Source organism: Pelobates fuscus, chromosome 1, assembly GCF_036172605.1.
Source record: "Pelobates fuscus isolate aPelFus1 chromosome 1, aPelFus1.pri, whole genome shotgun sequence".
NCBI lineage: Eukaryota > Metazoa > Chordata > Amphibia > Anura > Pelobatidae > Pelobates > Pelobates fuscus.
Genome location: NC_086317.1, coordinates 402,169,741 through 402,187,160, shown reverse-complemented (window position 1 = coordinate 402,187,160; position 17,420 = coordinate 402,169,741). Strand labels below are relative to the sequence as shown.

Here is a 17,420-nt window from a genome sequence, read left to right as displayed (position 1 = left end):
GAATGTTAACTAGACTTGTAATTTTCTTTCTTGATAAAGGCAGATAAGTTTGAAATGTGACGGTATAAAACTGGTGAATCCAAATCCGATTACAGGATTTACTTTCATCAACCACTAAATTTCAGATTAAAATTTAGACAATCAGATTAACTCTAAAAAAAACCACAAAAACGACAGGGGCATTTTTTGTTTTGCTGGTGACTCTAGAGAAGTCTGTAATATTTGCTCAATGGCAACACAAACAATGGGTATTGTTTTCATGCATATTTTTTTTATAAACAAATGAATAAAACTAATGTTTCAATTATGGGATATAATGTAATCCTGGAGTTAATACTTTTACAGGAGTTGGTTATCTTAATGTAGTGCTTAAAGACAAATTTTAGGAATGTATTGTTTTGTATTTGATTTGGCCTCTGCCTGCAAATTTGCACAATTTGGTTAAGCCCCATTGCAGACAGATGGTGGCCCATGTGGTTGCACCAGGATCAGATTAAAGGGACACTGAATGAGATGAAATTGTTATAGTGCTTAGTCTCTGTAACTGTCCCTCTATTCCATGTTTAACCATTTCATGCATTTTAAAATTGACTGTCTCTAGTGTCCCTGAACCTGCCTGTCCCTGAACAGATGACCATTGTTGCTAAAGCCAATGTTTCCTCATAGGAGATTGGTTTGTGGGATTCCAGCATTAAAGGGGTTCTATGGTGTGAAGAGATACAAACTGAAATGATTTACATTGCAGGACTAAGGGGGACAAGGACACTGCACCCAAACCACGTCAATGAGCTGAAGTGGTCTAGGTGCCTATAGTGTCTCTTTAAACTGGGTTTAATGCTAAAGAACAGCGGCAGGGGACTCCAGATACTATATCCACTTAAGTGCGACTATAATGAAGTTGTATTACCTTCAATGTGTCCTGAATTCTAATGTGGATGCTGTTTTGTGAAATCCAGAGAATTGTACATTTTGAACATTTTTCCAGAATTTTGCAGTCCAACAGCTTGGATCCTAAAATCTGCTAGAAGTCATACTTTGCTTGTGTGGGCTGAAGTTTTAGCTTCCCATCTTCGTGTGTGAGACTGCTGCATAGGGCGTTGCATGGAGAGTACACTTGACCCATAGGTCTTCAGAGAGATTCTAGCTGTATTCAAAAATTCGTGCATAAGAGGTTGAGGGCCTCCAGAAAGTCAAATTTTGGCAATGTAATTATTGTCTGCAACCACCATTTTAAATAAGCTAGCATGGACAGATTGTGTTCCCACAAGAGCCTGCTAGCTTGAGATGAAGTTTCAGTATGACCCTCACCATATTGGTTTAAGCAGAGGGATCTGAGCCCTAGCTCAACAAACAAACTTGTTTTAGTGTTTAAAGGGACACTATAGTCACCAAAACATCTTTAGCTTAATGAAACCATTTTAGTGTATAGAACATGCCCCTGTAGTCTCACTACTCAATTATCTGTTATTTAGGAGTTAAATCACTTTGTTTATGAACCCTAGTCACCAGTGGCGTACACACAACCCATGGGGCCCCGGTGCGAAAACTGATCCGGGGCCTCCCCCTCCCCCTCCCCCCGCGCGAGCGCTTACTCTGCGCAGGCTGGGGCCGCAACACATGGCGGCGGGCACCTGGTCGCAGGGCTGCGACCCGTGCGACCGTGGTATGTATGCCAGTGCATGCATAAACACATACACTCTCTAGTTTTAACCCTGCACCTGAAAAACATAGCAGTTTCAGAGAAACTGCTATGTTTCACTGAGGGTTAATCCAGCGTCTAGTGGCTGTCTCATTGACAGCCGCTAGAGGATTTTCTGCGATTCTCACTATGAAAATCACAGTGAGAAGACGCTGAACGTCCATAGGAAAGCATTGAGTAATGCTTTCCTATGGGCGGTTTGAATGTGTGCGTGGCTCTAGCCACGCATGTGCATTCGGAGCTGAGAGGCGGATGGGGACGGAGAGATCCCCAGCGTTAAGGGAGTCCGGCGCTGGAGAAAGGTAAGTGCTTAAGACACACACACACACACTCTCATGAACAGACGCGCACATTTACTGACAGACACACACTCAGTGACAGACGCACACAAACATACTCCGTAACAGACACACACACTAACACACACACACTCTAACACACACTCCAACACTAACACTAACACTCACTAACACACACTCACTAACACACACACACTCACTAACACACTCACTAACACTAACACACACACACTCACTAACACACACACACACTCACTAACACTAACACACTCACTAACACACTCACATGTTTTTTGTTTGTTTTTTAAATTTAATCCCCCCAGCCTCCTTACCTGTGGGAGAGCTGGGGGGATTCCCTGGGGTCCAGTGGTGTTGCTTGCCCTGCTGTCACCCGGCTGGCGGGCGCGCGAGGGAGCACTGTCCCCTGGGTGCTCCCTCTTCAGCTCCCTCGCGCGCCGCGTACTGATGCCGGAGCCGGAAGATGACGTAATCTTCCGGCTCCGGTTTCAGTGCGGTGCGCGAGGGAGCTGAAGAGGGAGCACCCAGGGGACAGTGCTCCCTCGCGCGCCCGCCAGCCAGCCGGGTGAAAGCAGGGCCAGCCTCTGGGGGCCCGGAGGCGGCCGGCTCCTGGGCCCCCCAGCAGCAGAGGCTGGCCCTGTGGGTACATACCTGGGTCGCAGGGCGGCCGGGCCCCCTGGTGGGCCGGGCCCGGTCGCAGCCGCGACCCCTGCGACCCTGGTATGTACGCCACTGCTAGTCACCCCTCCCTGCATGTGACTTGCACAGTCTTCATAAACACTTCCTGTAAAGTCATCTAATGTTTATCCTTCCTTTATTGCAAGTTTCATTTGGATTTTCTTAGCCCCTGCTCTGTAAAAATACCTGTTTTGTGCAACTTTGACGTTCGCATGCTCTGCATGCAAACACAGGCGCCTTGGTTAGACTGCACCGCTTCTCCCTGTGACACACAGACATGAGTGGCAGCATAGACTTTATTCAGCAGAGTGCAATGATTTTTCTTTTCTCTGACCATTGAACTAATCTGACCAGAGAGAGAGCACAGAACAGATATTTTTTTTTTTAAGTCATTACATAGTATCCCTGCAGCCAGATGCCGGAAGAGGTATTTGTACGTTTAGAATACAGGCTGGTGGAAAAGATAGTAATACCAGTAATCCCATCCTACCCCCGGCCTTCATTGTCATAATAGAAGTTAAAATATATATCTGGTGTGAGGGTGATAGTGAGGCAATACTTAGGCTTACTTGGAATATACCACCATTCCACCTGTTTTGTCCACAATAGATTCCTAACGCAAGTCAGCATTTTAAAGAGAAATTTAAAATAAATGTAATTGCACATCAATACGGCCGAACTACGATTTTTATTTTTATTATATATGAATTTCGAAAACTCAGCAAAACAACTTATTTTTATAAAAAAAAGCATGGGGCTGGAAACATTTTCCTTAAAGGACCACCAAAGGCACCCAGACTACTTCAGCTCTATGAAGTTGTCTGGGTGTCAGGTCCCCCTAGTTTTAACCCTGCAGCTAAAAATATAGCAGTTTCAGAGAAACTGCTATGTTTACACTGCAGGGTTAATCCAGCCTCTAGTGGCTGTCTCCCTGACAGGTACTAGAGGCCGCTTCTGCCATTTACGCGGAGTAAATCGCACTTATTTGACGCTGGACATCCTCATGGAGCCCATCATCAAAAAGATCCCAATAGGAAAGCATTGAGTAATGCTTTCCTATGGGTGGGTTTGAATGCGTGCTCGCCTCTAGCTGTGCATGCGCATTCGGCTCCACTAGGAAGCTGACGTCGATGGAGGAGGAGAGGTCACCAGTGCCGAGGGAGCCCGGAACTGGATTAAGGTAAGCAAATAAATGTTTAATAATTTATTTGCTGCAGAACGGGGCCCTAGTCACCTAAACAATGACTAGGGCACTATAGCGTTAGGAATACATATTTGTATTCCTAAAGCTATAGTGTTCCTTTAATGACAATGAAATAAGTGCTGGCCAATACAGGCTAATTCTGTAGCTAAAGAAGGGTATGTTTTTAGGGTTTGGAAATATTTGTGTACAAACGGACTGGGCACACAACTCTTCTGATTCTTAGCATGTTTACTGGTGCAATGTAAAGCAATGTTTTAACTCATGAAAGAAATGTTGAGTCTTTCACAAACTGAAACATTGATACTTAGCAGGCTTATTGGAGCAGAGGAGGTGTGTGCCTAGTCCTCTTGTGCACCTTAGTGGATGCATGGCACCAAAGCTGGACTGAGTGCTGTCACCATTCTACATGTTGTGTGACATATGTTTTATTTATTTTTTCTTCAGTGATTAGCTATTTGCAGTTATGGATTATTTCCCATGAAATATAATTACAGTAAGTGTTTCTTTTAAAGGTATAGAAAAAAGTGGTGCAAACGCCCTGACATTTACAGTGTCTTTTTTTCCAAATTTATTTTAGCAATAAAGGGATACTATAGTCACCACACTACTTTAGCTTAATGAAGCAATTTTGGTATATAGTTCATGCTCCTGCATTCTCCCTGCTCATTTCTCTGCTCATTCTCATTTATCAGTTAACTCACTTTGTTTATGCAGCCTTAGTCACACCCTCTTGCATGTGACTTACACAGTCTTCCTAAACACTTCTGGTAAAGAGTCATGTAATGTTTGCATTTTTTTTATTGCAAATTCTGTTTAATTTAGAATTTCTTATATCCTGCTCTGTTAATAGATTGCTAGACCCTGCACGATTCTTTTGTATGCAATTAAAGTTCAATTTACAGAGCAGGAATTAAAAACGTTTAAAGTAAGTTACATCTGATAGAAAATCAAACCATTTTTTCCATGCAGGCTGTGACCGTCAGAGCCAAGGGAGGTGTGGCTAGGGTTGCATGGACAGAAACAAAAGTGACAACTCCTAAATGGCATATAATTGAGCAGTGAAAATTCAGAGACCTGATCTATACACGAAAACTGCTTCATTAAGCTAGAGTTGTTTTGGTGACTATAGTGTCCACCGTTTCCACAACCCACTCTGACAGGAAGTGCTCACTGAGAGCACAGCACAGCTTCCTGTCAGACCAGGTAGGGAAAAGAAGCTACTGTTCCGCATTTTGCCTAGTTGGTCATGCTACATGGAGTGAGGTGAGGCTGAGCAGGCACACGCAACGGAGTACACTGACACAAGACACACTCTGCAAACACTGACACAACACACACTCCGCAAACACTGACACAACACACACTGCATACACGAATACAACACACACACTGCATACACTAACACACACACACACTGCATACACTAATACAATACACACACTGCATTCACTAATACAACATGCACTCTGCATACACTACACACTAACACACTCACTGCATCCACTATACTGACACACACTCTGCATTCACTACACTAACACACACTCTGCATCCGCTACACACTAACACACTCTCTGCATTCACTACACATTAACACTCTGCATTCACTACACTAACACACACTCTGCATCCACTACACATTAACACACACTCTGCATCCGCTACACATTAACACACACTCTGCATTCACTACAAATTTACACACACTACATTCATTACACTGACACACTCTGCATTCACTACACCCTAACACACACTCTGCATTTATTACACACTAACACACACTCTGCATTTATTACACCCTAACACACACTCTGCATTTATTACACACTAACACACACTCTGTACACACACTACATCCACCATAAATTGAAACACTCTGCATTCACTATACACAGACACTGTGTCTAATACACACACTACATCCACTACAGACACTGCATCCACTAAACACATTTCATCTAGTACATACAAACACTACATCCACTACACAAACACACACTACATCCACTACTCAAACACACTCTATGTTCACTATACACACTGCATCCGCTACACAAACACACACTCTGCATTCACTGCACAAACAGTATCTAATACACACAAACACTACATCCATTACACACATTCTAATTTACTTCCACCATACACACCACATTCAGTCCTGCATCATTGTCAGCGAACTAGGTAGGGCGTGGGCGGGCCCGGGAGGGAGGGGGGAGGGCCCAGACCTTGTGCTTTGTCAGGGGCCCCCAAATTTCTGATGGCAGCCCTGTCGGTAGGGGCTGGAACGGTAGGTCCAGGTCTGCTATGCTCTTGATTTTGGAGTGGATTTGCTTCCAGTACTGCTGGATTGCGGGGCACAACCACCAGATGTGGATGTCTGTCCCCCCCTCGGCTCCGCACCTCCAGCAGATGTCAGGGATTTCTCTGTTCATGCGATGTAGCTTCGCTGGGGTCCTATACCAGTTGACCATGATTTTGTAGTTAAGTTCTTGAATTTTTTAGCTGAGTGTGCCCGGATGTGTCAGTACGTGGATCTTCTCCCATTGTTGGTCTGTTATTGTTTGGTCTGTAGCTTGTTCCCAGCGGGACATATATCGCGGTGGTGCGCGTGGCGTGGTCGTGAGCAGCAGAGAATAGAGTTGCGTGATTCCTTTCGGTCGTCGGTCTCTGGCTACGCACATGTGTTAGAAGGCGGTCAGTTCTCTGTGGAACAGGTGTTTGCCTGTCGTGGATTGGTAAAAGTGCTGGATCTGATGGTAGCGGAACCTATTCATTAGTGAGATGGTGCCCTCCGGGACCAGTTCCCTCAGTGTTTTCAATCCCGTTGTGGAGCATAGGCGTTTCATATAGGTCCAGTCCGAGCCCCCTAGCCCCGACACATCCGCGGGTCACAGGGGACCTGGCATCGTGGTGAGTCCGTCTGTCAGGCGGGTGGCAATCCATGTTTGCATCCTTGCCCGAATAAACGGGTTTTGGGTCATACTGGGATCCTTTAAGGGGTGTGTTGTCCATACTGCGGATGGCAGTTTTTGGGCCACTTGGCTATTCTCCAGTTCCCTCCAGAGTTTGTCTGAGGTTAATGCGTGCCAGTCCACCAGCCGTAAGAGGTGGGTGGCCCTGTAATAGTGAACCAGCGAAGGGAGAGCCAGGCCCCCCATCCTTTTGGGCAGGGACAGGAGTGCCCCGTTGATCCTAGGCCGCCCCGTTTTCCATACTAATTTTATTATTTCAGTGTTGAGCGTTTGGAAGAAGGTCCTGGGTATTATGATTGGGATGGTTTGGAATAGGTAGAGGAGTCGCGGAAGGAGGTTTAATTTCAGTGCATTGATTCTCCCGAACCAGGAGATGCACAGACCGCCCCAGTTCATCATGTCATGCTGCAGTGTGCAGAGAATGGGTATAAAGTTCTCCTGGAAGAGGCGTGTTGTGTCTCCGGTGAGCCAGATGACGAGGTATTTGATCTTATCTGCGCACCATTTAAATGGATACTGTGCACGGAGGTGGGTTGTGTCTGCGGCAGATAGATGTAGTGGGCAGGCTTCTGATTTATCGGTGTTGAGCTTTAGGTTGGAGAGAAGTCCATATTCCCGAAACCTTTCTAGTAGGTTCGGGAGTGAGATGAGGGGGTTGGCAAGGAAGAAGAGGAGATCATCCGCGTAGGCCGCGACTCTCTGCTCCAGTCCATTGTATGCGAGGCCTGTTATTCCCCTGTCCCGTCTGACCGCCCCCAGGAATGGTTCCAGGGAGAGGGCAAACAGGAGGGGGGACAAGGGGACACCCCTGCCTCGTACCATTGCGGATGTTGAATGGCTGCGATAGGGCACCATTGATGCGTAGGCGAGCCGTAGGTGTCGTATAAAGGGTGGTTATCCAGGCTAGCATATGTGGCCCGAATCCCATCGCACAGAGCGTTGCCAGCATGAATCCCGAATCCACCCGATCGAACGCCTTCTCAGCGTCGGTCGAGAGGAGGAGGCTCCCCCGCCTGTTGGATCACGTTGAGAGCTCTGATGGTATTGTCGCGCGCCTCCCTGCCGGGGATGAATCCCACCTGGTCCGGATGCACCAGGTCCGGCCACGCGCGGCCCACTCGCATGGCCAGTATTTTGGTGAACAACGTCAGGTCCGCGTTGAGTAAGGAAATCAGCCTGTAGCTGGAGCAGTTCGTCAGGTCATTCCCATCCTTTGGGATGAGAGAGATTGTGGCTGCCAGCATGTCTCTCGGGAGGCGGCCGCCGTCTAGCAGGTGGTTAAGGCTACCCAGCAGGTGTGGCAGCAGGATGTCTTGGAATTTTTTGTAGTACGCCGCAGGGAGGCCGTCTGGGCCAGGCGCCTTATGGGCTTTAGCGATCTTGAGAGCTTGTTTGAGTTCCTCCAGGGAGATAGGTTCTTCCATTGCAGCCCTTTGTTCGTCTGTAAGGGTCCGGGAGATATGCTGTTCCAGGTAGTTTGCAATGTCGGTCTCGTGCCTCAGCCGGGCGGCTGCACCTCGTGCCGCCGGAATGTTATATAGGTCCGTGTAGAAGTGGTGAAAAGCCTTCGCTATTCCGTCTGGCAGTTGAGTGATCCCGCCGGTCTGATCACGGATCTTAGTAATGTGTGAGAGTCTCCGTTCCCTTTGCAAGCGCCTGGCCAGAAGTCTCCTGCATTTATCCGAGTATTCGTCGAAGTGTCTACGGGATTTACGGATGGTTCGGAGGAGACCTTGTGAGAGCAGTTGTTTGAGATTTCTCCGTGCTTCCAGGAGTTCCTTGTATGTATCTTCCGAAAGGGTGGTCTTATGTAGGGTTTCAAGTGTTGCCACTTGTTGTACCAGACTCGCGACTTTGTGATTTTTTTTCCGATGGGTACAATAACGTATGAGATGGCCTCGGATCATGCATTTGTGCGCCTCCCATATTGTCTGAGGTTCCACACCTGGGGTGGAATTCTCCTCAAAGTACTTCTGTAGTGCCTCTTTCATCTCCGTGGTCGCCCCCAGCTCCTCCAAAACTTGCTCATTGAGCCTCCACTGCCTTTCCCTTGGTCTGTATAGCGGGGAGGCAATATTTGTCCAGACCGGAGCGTGGTCGGACCAGGTGGCCGCGTGGATCCCGCTGGATTGCAAGAGCGAAAGATACTCTATGGGGAGGAAGATATAGTCCAATCGACTGTAGCGGTTGTGGATCGTGGAGTAGTATGAATAGTCCCTGTCCAGCGGGTGGGCCACCCGCCAAGAGTCTGCCAACCCTGAGTTCTTGAGGGCCAGGAGGGTATGAAGCCGGTAGGGAGCTAGTTCCCAGAGACGTGTCCAGGCGTGGGTCCAGGGCCAGGTTGAGATCCCCCGCCAGGATTAACATGCCTTCTCTAAAGCGTTCCAGGGCGTGTAGGGTGCGCCGTATTGGGCGCATAAACACACACGAAGGTGTAGGGTCGTCAGGCAATCGTGCCCTTCACGAATATATAACGGCCCTCTGGGTCAGCCAGCTTGGCTCTGAAAGGGTACCGTGCGTGCTATGATGATTGCCACCCCCGCCTTTTTAGTGTGCGGATGGTTGGCGAAGTATCCAGTTGGAAAGCGGGCGTCCCGCAGCGTCGGTGCATTTCGCCCCTGGAAATGAGTTTCCTGGACGAACGCGAGCGATGCGCACGCCGCCCACAGGGTGCGTAATAGGTGAGAGCGTCATTCCGGTACGTTAAGGCCTCGAACGTTGTTTGACCAAAGGCAGAGTTCTGCTTGTTTGAAGTTACAGGTCATTGTCCGCGGATATGGGGTGTGGCCGGGAAGGGCAGGCGGGTAACGGAGAGAGTGAGAGAGAGTGGAGAGGCCGAGAGATAGGACCAGTCAGGAGTTAGATCCCAGTGGAGACCACGTCCCGCGGCTAGGAGCCGACCCTCGGGTCTTGACCCTACCCCACCCCCTGTCCTCACACCTCTTCCGAGTGGTGAGGTGCCTATAGTGGCTCAACGCACCTGGTGTGCCCCGGGGGAATAAGTCCAACTATCGTCGGTCATCCCTAGGTCACACCTTATGTACCTGTACAGGTGTGCGTCTGCCTGTGGAGCGTGACTGTTGTCAGGGATCCGTCACACTGTGTCTAGGTCTGTATCTGTCTTGCGTAGTATTGAAATCCTATTTCATGGCCGTCACCGTCTTACTAGGTAGCGTATCCCCCCTAATGTATGCAATTGGAGTGCAGTTAGTGGTCGTAATTAAAGGTGTGGGAGCATTGAGGACGGGCCAGGATCCCAGATGGAATCCGGTCACTTCATCACAAGTGTACCCCACGTGTCCCCCGCTGCTGTGTATGTATGACCACTCCCCCCCCCCAGGCACTTACTTGAAATGTTCAATCGTCCGCTCATGGTGCACCGTGCCAGAACAGAGTGCGACAAGTTGCACCCACCCGCCCCAGGCACAAGTCCCACGGTACGTCTCCTCCATGCCAACATCACCTCAGTCCAAGGGTGCATCCGGACCAATATTCCCCACCCGGGGAGGGAGGGGAGGGGGAGGGGAAGAAAGAGAGGAAGGAAGGGAGACCCACCATAAGCTACAGTTCAGGCAGGGGGGTCATGGGGTGTCCGCTCCGATGCAGGGGCAAAGTCCCAGGTCACTCCTCCGCCCCCGCCGGTCCTCCCCAGCGGCGTGGCGGTTTCATCCGGCTCAAGTTGGTAGCTGAGGGCTGCAGGCCTACATCTTCTCCTCTCCTTGGGCCCAGGGGTTCTTCTAGCAGCCAGTTGCAGATTCGAGTGGGTGGAAGGTGGAGCGCTCTGAGAAATCTCGGAGCGTCATCAGGCATCCTGAGCGTGTGCCAGGTGGTTCCCTGCCGTGCTTGTAGGCTAAAGAGGAACCCCCATTTGTAGTGGATCCCCTTGTCGCGGTGGGCCGTGGTGATAGGCCGCAGCGCCCTTCTGGCGTCTAACGTGAGGCCGGAAAGGTCCTGGAAGAGTGCTAGGTCCGCTCCTTGGAATTTGACTGTCGGCAGGTTCCTAGCCGCCGTCATGATCTGTTCCTTCTGCGGGAAGGAGTGGAGACAGCACACCACATCCCTGGGTCTGCCGTCTGGTCTGGCCTGCCCCAGTGCGCGGTGGGCCCGGTCTATGCGGATGTGGGGCGGTGCATCAGGTCCCAGGAGCTGACCGAAGAGATGCTTCAGGGAGACCGCCAGGGGTTCCGTGTCTGGCTCCGGCAGGCCCCTGATTCGGATGTTGTGCCTCCGGCTGCGGTTCTCCAGGTCCTCCACCTGGCGCCTTAAGTTCAGCAGCATGTTGCCTTGTCGGGTGGCCGCTGTCTCCGCCGCCCTGTGCTGCTGGCAGCAGATTCGTGCCTCTGCCTCCACTGCATCTACTCTTTCTGTTAGGTCTGTGCGGAGGCCTTGCAGATCCTCCCGGACTGCCTCCCGTACCTCCCGGACCAGGGCCCCGGTGTCCGCTTTGGTGAGCATGTTGCTCCCAATCCTGGAGAGTTCAGCCCTGATGGAGTGAAGGGCATCGTCCGGGCTAAAGTCTGGCATGGAGTCCCCCCGCTGGTTGCGCTGGGGGAGACCGCCGCCATATTGTCAGAGGGCGCGTTGCCTCGGAGCCCCGCTGGAGTGCTGATGAAATCATCCAGGGTGCTCGTACAGCGTCTCGGTGATCCCGAGGTCGTGCTCTCGGCTCCGGTAAGCTTCTTTGTCCGCACCATCGCCGATAGTATGGGGTATTTAGCTGATTATGGTGGTTCAGGCCTTGGAGCTCGCCTAGTGCGCGACCAGCGCCATCAAAGTCAGGCCACGCCCCCTACTGCCGCATTTTTAACCCTAACACCTCTATGTGTTGCAAGGGTCAAGGAAATCCAAAAAACATTCCTTTGAGACCCTCCAGCTTTATGGAGGTCAGTATTTTTTGTTTTTTTATGTGTGCAATATTTATTTGTAAACTATTTTTGGGGGAATATAATCTGGCAAATATCAGGGATTTGGGACAGAGGGCAGCAAGCTGATTTATGGACAACCTATAACCATGTTAGGAGGCTCCCAGGATGTTTTATTTACTCTGTATTTATTGTGCTTTCCCTGCGAATGGCCAAACAATAGCTGTGGGTATATGCTTAGTAACTACCCAATCTGTAGCTAGGGTGGACAAACCCTGTGCAAAAACCGCGAGACTTCTCGCCTGGAAAGCCATACAACCCCCTCTCCCCTCTCCTCCGCCAGCTAAGCTCTGGGAGCAGCACAGACAGGGGATAGAGGGCGGCAGAGACCCGTGTTCTTCCATCCCCGTCCGCTCTCATTGTAGGAGATGGACGCCCTCCCAGTACAAGGCACCCGGTGCCAGGAACCGCCCACATACTGCAGCATCTCCCGGTAGCCTCTGCGCCGCCGCGGACTACATTTCCCTGCGTGCAGCGCGGCGCCCCTGACGTCACGCCGCCTATAAGTGCCTACATTGTAACATTCGCAGCCCATTGTTACCGTTGTACCGAGCCGGGGCGGATCGGGCAGGGACTCGGCTGCATTCCCCGACCGGTTTATCCCATCTCCACCTTGCCATCCGTGTCCCCGAGCAATCATACTACATCCCCCCTCACACCACCAACTCCCATCACCCACAGCTCCATGTTACAGGGTGGCTGAGCCTACATGGAGGGACTTAAAGCTATTAGCACCAGTGGGTGAAGGGCATCGATGAGGAAATGAAATTAAAGCGATCTGCAATCCCTTTACTACTCAGACTGTACACTTAATAATTTATTTATTTTTTAATTATTATTTGGCCCGGATCTTGGTTCTTTTCGATTAAACACCCACCAAGCCCAAATGATTCAGCCATGCAGATCTAGAAATCTCAGTCATTTATTCTATTTATTCCACTTGCTCTGTCTATACTCCAGCCAATTATTTATTTCACCGGATCCTGAATTTTTCAGAAGTGCAATAACTGGAGACATATAATATATATATTTTTTATAGATTATATTATTTACAATATCCAGGACTCGCCCTGTTTAAAACAAACAAAAAAAAAAACTCAATCTTCCAAATCATTGAGGATCAACCTAAATCAGCGTTGAAGAAAGGTCGCCCCTCCAAAGTACGTATTGTGGATTGAGTGGCTGAGTTTGCACGGATAGTTGGTGATAGGAAGAAGCCCAGCCATTCTGCCAGGCTTTCCAGGAAGGATGGGAGTTTAAATGCCCATGGATGGGAGGAGGAGGGGGCGTGGAATGTTGGGCTTCTTAGTATTCCCCTATTTATTCCTCTTAATCTTTTAGAACACAGTGTTTTAGCTTTGAATATGTATTTGAGTGGTTTATAACTGTGAATCATTTTGTCCCTTTTATGAATATGAAATGTCAATTCTCTAATGCTGCCATGTAACAAGGAGTTTGATAATGCATCCATTTTTAACTTTTTTTTTTTTTTTTTTTTAAATCTTCTTTTAGTAAAGATCACATGCTTTGTTGGGTGACTTTTTTTCCCCCCCAGCCCCTGTCATCCAATCTGTTAACTGCAGGACAAGCAATGTGTTGTGCATGTATGTGTTTCTTGACAGTAACGTCTGAAATAAGCATTGTGATGTCAGTATGAATCAGTGGCAGAACTTGTAAAATCTCTGGTATTTTGTGACAATATAAAGTCAAAAACTGCTGCAACATGACTTGAAACTGGCACGTAGGCCATCATCCTTTTGTGAAGAATGTAATCCGTATTGAGGCTGTGAAAAGACAAGTTCTTTAGCATCCACCTTTTGTATTGTTGCCTGTCAAAGCCATGTCACTTTTAATGGAGGTTCATGATATATTGTCTATCAAGTTAGATTGGTACATAGATCATTTATGGGTTGATGTGACCTGGCTGGATTGTCAGAATGACTCAGGAAACGGATTTTGGAAGAGGATCTGGTGTATTTCTTGGAGGTATATAAAGCTAATATTGACCGTTCTACTCTGTCTAACCAAAATTTTAAAACGGTTTTATAATATATATCTATATTCAAAGCGCACGTGTAGAACCAATAAAACACATCCTAGTGCCAGCCATACAATTTTGGGAACCCTAGATTGTCTGTAAATTTGGGACCCAAACACTCTGAATCTTACAAAAAAAACAGCATTTTTTCTGACATTGTCTAGGTTTTTATTCTTCTTTGTCTGTTCTTACAGCTATTTACACTTTTTTTTTATTTTTGTAATTCAACAAATGTTTACAAAGGAAGTAAAATGTATTCTGCCTATGCTGCTATAGTCTTGAAGAGTATTGTTGTTTTTATGTGTTCTTAACAGAGTGCACACATTGTTAAAATGAATTGCTGAATTCACCAATTCAACGTTTTTTCAAAGGGTGGAGTTTTGTACAATTATGCCTACAATAAAACTATATTTATTTTTTAATGTAACTCAACCCATTGAGTAGGCTTGTATAGTCCATGAATAAGCAGTTTCACAGCATCCTAGATTCCATAGACTTGGCCATAGTGCTGCTGGCTTCTGCAATATCATTTTTATATTGGCTGAATTGCTTTGTAAAAGCCGCATGTTTTGCATGGGTGCTATATCAAACTGTAGGCCCACCCGCAACAAAGATGCTAATCTAAAGCCAACATTTTAGTTGTGGTGGTGTTTTTTTTTTTTTTTTTTACGATGATCTATGGTATGAGCTCAAAGCTTGTAGGCCTCATCATAGACCTTACTGTTTGGGTCCACGGTTACAAAGTACATTGTAATGGCTATTGTAAACACTCCCATCCAATGTCAAAGTATGAATTGATGAATAGTGGGGTTTTTTTTTTTGTTACATTTTTTTTTTTTTTTTCCTTCCTCTTTTAAAAGTGACTTAATTTTATCTGCCATGAATATGTGACCAGTGTTCTTGCGAATCATGGCCTCTGGATTCCTGCTAACCTGGCATTTGTTCAAGTCTTTCTGGGACTTCTGCCAATTTTTTCAAACTCTACGATATGGGGGAGGGGAATCTTTGCATGTGTGGATGACTTGCTGCAAATCATGGTTAATCAATAAATTTGGGTACATATTGATCACATCTGGTGCTTGTCTGGTTTACTTGAGTCACCTTGTGAATACGTGCACTGTATTGTAAAGTAAATGTGTAACACTCCTTTATGCTAGTGAAAGTCTTAGCAGTGCTATGGCCTATCCACAGCAGCGTGAACAAATGCATAGTGCATTAACCCTCATCACCTTCCTTTCCTGTTTGCTTAACTCATGTCTATTAAAGAAACGGGTGCGCGTCATTTACCTGCAGTACATCACTGCTGACCATGTTGGTGCTATTTAAATAACTGTTCCAGTTTGTCATTGGTTTCTTGCTTCTTTATTCATCAGATAATTGAAGAGCGTTTATTGTAGTTGTGTTCTCAATCTAGAGAAAGTACACACAAATATTCTAACTAAATAAAACATTTCTATAACGCTCATTTTTCCTTTTTCCCCATTTACACTAAAGGTCCTACACCTCTTTGTAAATCTAAAAGAATATTCAATAAAACCCTTTAGCCAGCACTATCCTTGTCTTGGCTTTGGGGATCTATGGTGGGTAAACGGCAACAGCTACTCTCCATCAGTTGGATGTTCTCAGAGAAAGGCATTATCAAAGTTCTTTTCTGTGATGAATTGTCAGCGTTCAGCGCCATCATGGGCGTGATGATGCTAAACATGAATACCTATTTTTGACTCTTGTGCCTCCTCTGTTAACGCCATTTGAGGTGTATTCTCCCACAAACGTAAACCTTAATTATGTCAAAAACATTGTTTATCCTTTTCCAGATTGTAGAGACAGTCATTGCACCGAATCCATTACATTAAGAGTGTCCATTTGAAAGGAACACTCAAAGCACCATAACCACTACAACTCGTTATGCAGGGCTTAGCTCGGGAGAGCTAATGGAAGTTCCTGCTCTGGAACTTCTGGCTCTCCGTTATTGACAGTCAAGGGAATGAGAGAGTGCCGGACAGACCCCCCAGGTAAGATGTCAAACCATTCAAAAACCGTTTCATTCCTTACAGCAAGGGGACTATTGCTCTCCTGGCACTAATATGATTAAAGCAAGCTATTATGGTGCTTGGAGTGTTCCTTTTAATGTAGACAAGTTTGTGACTTGTAAAACCGTTCTTTGTAAGAAAATTTATATAAAACAAAGACTTGCCCATGGAGCCTGGTGATGGATATGTTTTCCTTTTGGTTCTCCCTAAGCTCATCTATCTGTGTATATGTGTATATATACACCTCTTGGTGATGGAAAGTGAAGTGATACCTGTGAGTGTTTGAGTGAGGAATTTGCATTCTGTTGGAAATGGTAACACATTATTTAGCCAGAGTTACCAACAAATCCATGGCGATACAGAAATTAGAATGTTTGATTGTGATCTTTTAGACCCTGTAGTCTTCCAATGAGCACGTAGACTTTCATGTTTCTCTTGCACTCATGATGTTACGTCATCTTCATAGAGCAATGAATCAAGATGCCATGAGTTGAGAACAAAGCTGTCTCTTCCACTTGAATATGCAGAGAATTCAAGCTCATTACAAGAAAACTAGGCCAGGCCTCTGTCTCCTCCAGCTCACCACTAAGATGAGCAGCAGGATGGAGGAAATGGGTTTAAAATAAACTCTGTATCTGTATAAGTTGTGTATGCTTGCATGTACCACTAGTTGTGGGGTAAGTGGTACTGTGTGTGTGTCCGTGCCCGTGAAAGATTTAAGGTGTGTGTTGCTAATGAAATGTTTTTCTGGTATACAATTTCTAGAAAACTTGTCCAGCTCGGCATTGATGCTTTTTATGTCCAGATGCTCATCATTTTCCTACTATGGTCAGTAATTTGTCAGTGACCATTTTGTATTAAATATTAAAATATTTATTTTTGTATGAAATGTACATTTCAGTGTTTTGTGTTTAGTTTCCGGTGTTAAAATTGCAACAGAAGTGCCATCCAACTTTGCCCCTTCTGGACACCTTTATAATATTGAAACCTTTATCCCTAATATTATGTACATCTTAATTTATGTATTAGCAAAATAATTAGAGGTATAATTAAAGAACCACTCTAGTCCCTTAACCATTACAGTATGCTGTAAGGGGTATGGTACCAGGAGTGGCACCCTTCTCGAGCCAGAAGCTCTGCCTGATATAAGCCTGGGCAGGATACTCATCGGCTAAGAGTGAACAGTTGACGCTCTTGACCAATAAGCTTAGCTTGAGAGAGCTCGTAGCGAGAGCTTTCAGCTCTTATGACCAGAAACCTAAGGGGCAGTGAGTGGCCTTTTGTGCACCCTAGGTGAGTTTTCAAATTGTTTCACTACTTGCATTAAAGACATCAGGGCATTCCTGGTACCATAGCCAGTACAGCATGCTGTAGTGGTTATGGCTCTTGGAGAAAACCGTCATTGTGATACACAACAAGATTGTCACATTTTAATCTGCATATTTCCTATAGAATTGTGCTGGCCCCAAAGTGAGAAAATGTACAGGTTTGTAAATATCATGAGATTATTCTGACCCCAGATCGGTTCCAGGTACAACAAATTGCGGCAGAGAC

At 46.7% G+C, this 17,420-nt stretch overlaps 1 protein-coding gene across 1 annotated transcript in view; it reads left to right on the top strand.

Annotated features, from left to right (window-relative positions):
• Positions 1-12,345: 12,345 nt before the first annotated feature.
• The window catches only part of CSRNP2 (cysteine and serine rich nuclear protein 2), a 54,196-nt gene continuing 49,121 nt past the window's right edge, over positions 12,346-17,420 (top strand). Inside the window, exon 1 of the mRNA XM_063444783.1 lies at positions 12,346-12,958. The gene's annotated coding sequence lies outside the window, so the exon portion shown is untranslated. The remainder of the gene's footprint in view (positions 12,959-17,420) is intronic.